Source organism: Aythya marila (genome assembly GCF_965140915.1).
Source record: "Aythya marila genome assembly, chromosome: Z".
NCBI lineage: Eukaryota > Metazoa > Chordata > Aves > Anseriformes > Anatidae > Aythya > Aythya marila.
In genome coordinates this window covers 11,850,867-11,857,017 of record NC_139080.1, presented here as the reverse complement: position 1 = coordinate 11,857,017, position 6,151 = coordinate 11,850,867, and positions in this window count along the sequence as shown.

The window sequence follows — 6,151 nt, the reverse complement described above, 5'->3', positions numbered from 1 at the left end:
ACATACACTACTTTTCATTAGCCACCCAGAAAAAGCCACCAAATGTGAACTGAGGAACTGGTGGGAATACTGGCAGTGGGTTTTGAAATCAGGGCTGCAGGCATGAGATGCTTGTCCATGTTTTTTGCTACAGCCACCAGACAGATTTTTCCAGTCTCCAGTGGTTTGTCTTTTTCTTTTGTCATTCTTCACCTCAGAGAAGAAGTTTTAGAGGTAGGTAAAGGAACTCACTAAAGCTAGATGAATAATAAAAGAAATATTCACTGAATAATTTACTCATCATATTATTTGTACATTTCCATAGCTGGAAAAATGTTTAAAAAAGTCACCAGATTTTTTGAAAAACTATTGCAAAATTCATCGGATACATTACCTAATGATTATTATTCTGGGAAATATTATTTTCTGCTTGTTCCATGTCAGTGCAGCAATGCTGCAAAAGACTTGTCGCTAATGTGAAACTTTCTGGAGACTTCCCTTCATAAAAGTGTCAGTGCAATTACTGTTACTGGCTCAATCTTTTTGACAACCCTAAAAATACTTGATGGGCAGAGGCTTTAAAGGAGTGTTCTGGTGATAACAGAAATAAGGTCTGGTTTGCTTGCTTATGAAACCTCAGGTGGATCCTTAAGAGTTTTGGGAGAGGCATTTTGGTGTTTATTTAATACTGTGCTAAAAGAATCCATGGTGCTAGCTTGGCTCGCTCGACTTAGATAGCGTCTATCTACAGAGGAAACTTGGAAAGCTTGCACCAGCTCATCCCAACAGCAACCACTCCCTTGTATCAGCGATAAATGTGCCCCTGCATGCATTTCCTGAATTGCATTAATAGTGTTTCAGATAAACTTGCCAAATACACATTTGCTGAAAATGACAATTTTCATACAGTTCACCCTGCCCTGGATGCCATGTCATTTTTTGCTTCCTTTACAAAGCTCTTACAAAAACAAAGGACTGATTATGATTACAGCAGTGACTGAAGCAGCTGTATGCTGTTCTGAAACTTTTTCAGCAAGGGAGATGGGGTTTTGTTTTCAGTATGATGGCCTCTATTTTATTTTTATTTTTTAGCTTAAAGCACATTTTTGAAATATTGAAATACTGAAATATTTTGAAATGTTCAATCTATTTAATACACTGAATATTTTGAAATATTGTATGATTATTTCAAACAAAGAAACATTCCAAATGGGACTATTTCTTAGGGCAAAGATTTTTTTTTTCTATTTGACATACTGAAAAAAAAAAGACTGGTAATGGTAAAGGTCTTGAATGGATTTCATTATAAAGAGTTATTAATGTGTTATTTAGATGGGCTTGACATTATTCTTAAATGTTACCTTCTTGCAATAGGATTCCGTTTTATGAATAATTCTTTTTATGGCATTTTCTTCTCATTAAAACACTTTTTTTTTTTTTTTTTTTCTTTGAGCAGGAGGCAGAAAGGGAAATAGGAAAAATGAAAGGACACTTCATATTTATTTATTTTCTCAGTGCTAATTTTCAGAGCTCATATGGTCTCGTATTGGCTTTTTATGAACTTGTGGATATGATCTCATGATTTTGACTATATTCAGATAGTGAACTGTTACAGTTTGAAAAGGGTTTTACAGCTCTACTTTCTACATCCTGACAGTGAAGATTTGGTGCAATTTGGTGCGTATACAGCATGGGAAGGCTTTCACAGTAATTCTTTTCTTAAAAGTGTAGAAGGAAATGTAAGCAGATTTTCATTACAAAACCTTGGTTAGATAACACAGTCATCGTGACCAGAGGAAAACATCATCAATAAACTTCACAGAATACAGACATGTTCTCTGGAAAGCATTATTTAAATCTAGACAGAAATTTTAATTAAAAAACAAAATCATGTTAACACCTTCTTGTCATCTGTTTTCTATGTACATCACTGAGAACATAATTTCCTGACACTGATTTTCATAGAAATTTAATTTCAAAGTGACCTGTTGCTCCACAAACTTGCTTCAAAATTGTTAATATGGATAGGAAGATCAAATGAGCTTAAAGTTTACATGAAAGGGATCATTTTTGTGAATTATCTGACCAATTACAAATAACAACCCAAGTCTGAACACTCATCAGGATTCTGAACGTAAGCATCCCAAAAATCTCATGTAGTGGAACCACATAGTACTTTAGAGTTTGCTTCACTCTGTTGTTGGAACCTATCCACACACATGCCATAAGTGGAATGTAAGCAGATATTTTTTGCATGAGTAACTTACTGAATTCCAAAAATCTTTAAAGGCTAGAACTGAAATGGAAAGTGAGAGATCCAACATTGGTTTTGTCTCAATTACCAGAAGTTAGCTGGGTGTAAGAGACTGTGTCTCTAAATGAAGAAGCGGGAAAATATTTTTTTTTAAATATACTCACAAACTTCCTTCTAAATATGTCTCCGAAAAAAAAAAAAAAAGGAACAGGTGCACAATAATTACTCAGCAAACTTTCCACCAGAAAAAGTTTGGGATTCAGTGTCATTCCCTTTCAGTTTTTTTCTCTGCTAATACTTCATAGTTTTAACACGGTCCACCATATCACATGTGATTTATCTCCTTAATGTTTCCTGTCCAAGCAAATTGTTAAACTGCCTGCACAGTTAACAGACAGCCAGGTCCAAATGGTGCTTCACCTTGCATGTGGCAGAAAGTGATTCCTCTTTATCCAGGTGCATCTTCTCTTATCTACTGGATGGAGGAGCGACAACCAAGCGTATTAGACGCCTTTTAGATCTTTAAATTTGGGGCAGGAGACTTTCATTCCCAGTGAAGCAGAATTTCCCTTACTGTCTTCAGGTGGGCTTAATTTTTTTGCAACTCTTTAATATCAAATCATGTAATTTATGTTGTTCCTCACCAATCATAACAACTGCATTTCTGTCCCTCTGCACATATTTATACAAGTAGACAAACTATTGTGTACTTGTATACACATTTTTGTGTACAAATTACACTTGTATACACATTATTGTGTACAAATTACACGCTTTTCTTTTACCTCTGGTCTGCAGGTCTACTTAAGGAAATTTAAAAAGTTTCAGATATGGGTGGTTTGGCAGTATCTCTTAATCACAAATCTTTTTGTTTGTTTGTTTGTTTTGTTTTGTTTTGTTTTGTTTTGTTTTGTTTTTTCCCCCAATCTCCATTCAATAAACATAGAGGCTTTTCGGTGTTGAGCTGCAGTTACTGAACTGCAATACCTTTGCTGCCACAAGAACAGTGCTGATGTGGTGTATTCTTTTCCTTTTTGTAACTGAAGTCGAATTATAAAAATAAAAACAACCCTTACATTCACAAAAGGTTCCGAAAACTCAGGTTATGCCTCTTTTGGAACAGGAGACAACTAATTAATCCCTTATCATTAGATTTTAACTATTTCTTGTGAATGACTACATGGTTTAAAATATAGGTTTTTTATTTTCATAGCCCACAAATGCTCTCCTAAATCAGGCCTGTACTGGGAAGACAGAGTGCCATAAAGTCTGTGCATTTAAGTAGCTGGTCTCAGTATGTCTGCAGAGCACAATAGTGCTTTCTAGTTGTGCCACTGCTTCACATTTTAAGTGTAGGGAATTGTGTCGGCTAGCACCACTTCAGCTCTTAAGCAGGAATCCTACTGACCCCAGCATATTTTCTGACACTACACCCAGTGAACCATTTTGTGTGTGTGTGTGTGTGTGTGGAAGCTGGCAGAAAGCCCAGGGAATTATAGTGATTTCGATTCAGATTCCCACAGTTTTTTTCTTCATTCTGTATGGCTTTTACATCTACAATTTTTGGTCATTAACAACAACAACAAAATCAAAACAGAACAAAACACCCACATTTCCACCATCTCTCTAGAGTTCCTTAAGCCATCATTTCTTCAACATTTCCTGTTTGTTTTTTTTTTTTTTTCTTTTTTTTTCTTTTTTTTTTTTTTCTTTCTCTCATGTGATGCTGTCTGGAAAAGAGGTATCAGGGAAGAGAGGAGGAAAGAGTAGGCTGAGAGAGTTTGTCTAGAGTGAGAAACTTTGTAGTTTCAGAAAAAAGGCAGAAGGAGAAACACCTCATGCTTCAAGAGAATTATGGGCAATGGGAATTAACTTTTCCTGCTGAGAAGGAAGCCAAGATAGGATCCTACATAAAATCCTAGTTTTCTCACTGCATACACAGTGAACCCAAAAGATGATGGGAAGCTGAATCAAATAAATAGTTACATGCCTCGCACAGAAGGACTGTTTTTCTGATTTCAAGAAATTTTCCAAACCAGCAGTTTGTACACATATGCCCATTCCTTGAACTTTCATCCCTCCTTTCCAGTGCTCCTAGTCTGTTCTGTTCATTTTAACGGTTTCCTTTTTATTCTGCTTACCATAGATACCTCAAATTTATTTAAATCTCAAGTGTATTTAAAATATTTTATTTAAAATTTTAATCTTGAAGTATTAAAGACATTATACCAACTTCAGGTCACATTTGGCTTTAAATTAATGTTAGGGATGTACTGATAAAGATCTAAACAAACTACATCTTCCAGTGTCACAGAAGTGTCTATCGCACAATATGTGACTAGATTATTGAAAGAATCCTAACAGTAAGAACACCAGGAAACTTGTCACTGTAAAGTGCAAGATAACATTACTCATATGCAAAATATATGGACAGCTGTATCAAAATAAACACATTGCAATGAACAAATCTTCTTTTGGCAAGTATTGTTGGATATCAATATTACACAAAATCACCCTCTTCTTCATAGTTTGTGTCATTCCATTAGCTAGATGAGAGCACATTATGACTCATGAATCAAATATCACTACTCTTTTATAAATATGTTTATTTCTGGAGCTATCATGTCCCAAGACTGGGAGAAGCCACGTTTCTAACCCGTCTAGAAATCTTTGGATTTTTAACTCTTTCATGCATTTTCATTCTCTGGAGTTTCAGAGTTCTCCTCAGTGAAGGCAAGAATCTTCCCCTTTGGAAAATCTAGAAGAATGTCCATCATGAAACCTGGATTGCCATAAAATGATCACAGAAACCCATGGAACAGCCAGTTTTAAGCAGGGGACTACTTAGGAACCCTCTCTTTAGTATCTTTATCGATGATCTGCATGAGGGGATTGTGAATACACCCTCAGTAAGTTTGTAGATGACACCAAGTTAGGTGCATGCGTGTGTCGATCTGCTCGAGGGTAGGAAGGCTCTGCAGGAGGATCTGGATAGGCTGCACCGATGGGCTGAGGTCAACTGCATGAAGTTCAACAAGGCCAAGTGCCGGGTCCTGCACCTGGGGCACAACAACCCCAAGCAGAGCTACAGGCTGGGAGATGAGTGGTTGGAAAGCTGCCTGGCAGAGAAGGACCTGGGAGTATTGGTTGTTAGTTGGCTGAATATGAGCCAGCAGTGTGCTCAGGTGGCCAAGAAGGCCAACGGCATCCTGACTTGTATCAGAAACAGTGTGACCAGCAGGGCTAGGGAGGTGATCTGTACTCAGCTCTGGTGAGGCTGCACCTCGAGTACTGTGTTCAGTTTTGGGCCCCTTGCTACAAGAAGGACATGGAGGCACTCGAGCAAGTCCAAAGAAGGACAGCAAAGCTGGTGAGGGGCCTGGAGAACAAATCTTAGAAGGAGCAGCTGAGGGAGCTGGGATTGTTCAGCCTGCAGAAAAGGAGGCTCAGGGGTGACCTTATCGCTCTCTACAGGTACATTAAAGGAGGCTGTAGCGAGGTGGGGGTTGGTCTGTTCTCCCATGTGTCTCATGACAGGACAAGGGGGAATGGGCTAAAGTTGCACCAGGGGAGGTTTAGTTTGGGTATTAGGAAGAACTTCTTTACTGAAAGGGTTGTGAGGTATTGGAATAGGCTACCCAGGGAAGTGGTTGAGTCACCATCCCTGGAGGTCTTTAAAAGATATTTAGATGTAGAGCTTAGTGATATGGTTTAGTGGAGGACTGGTTAGTGTTAGGTCAGAGGTTGGACTCGGTGATCTTGGAGTTCTCTTCCAACCCAGATGATTCTGTGATTCTGCCTGAAAGGAAGGTGTGGGGAGCTTTGGGTCGGTCTCTTCTTGCAGATAACTAGCGATAGGATTAGACGGAATGGCCTCAAGTAGCACCAGGGGAGGTTCAGGTTGGAAATGAGGAGACA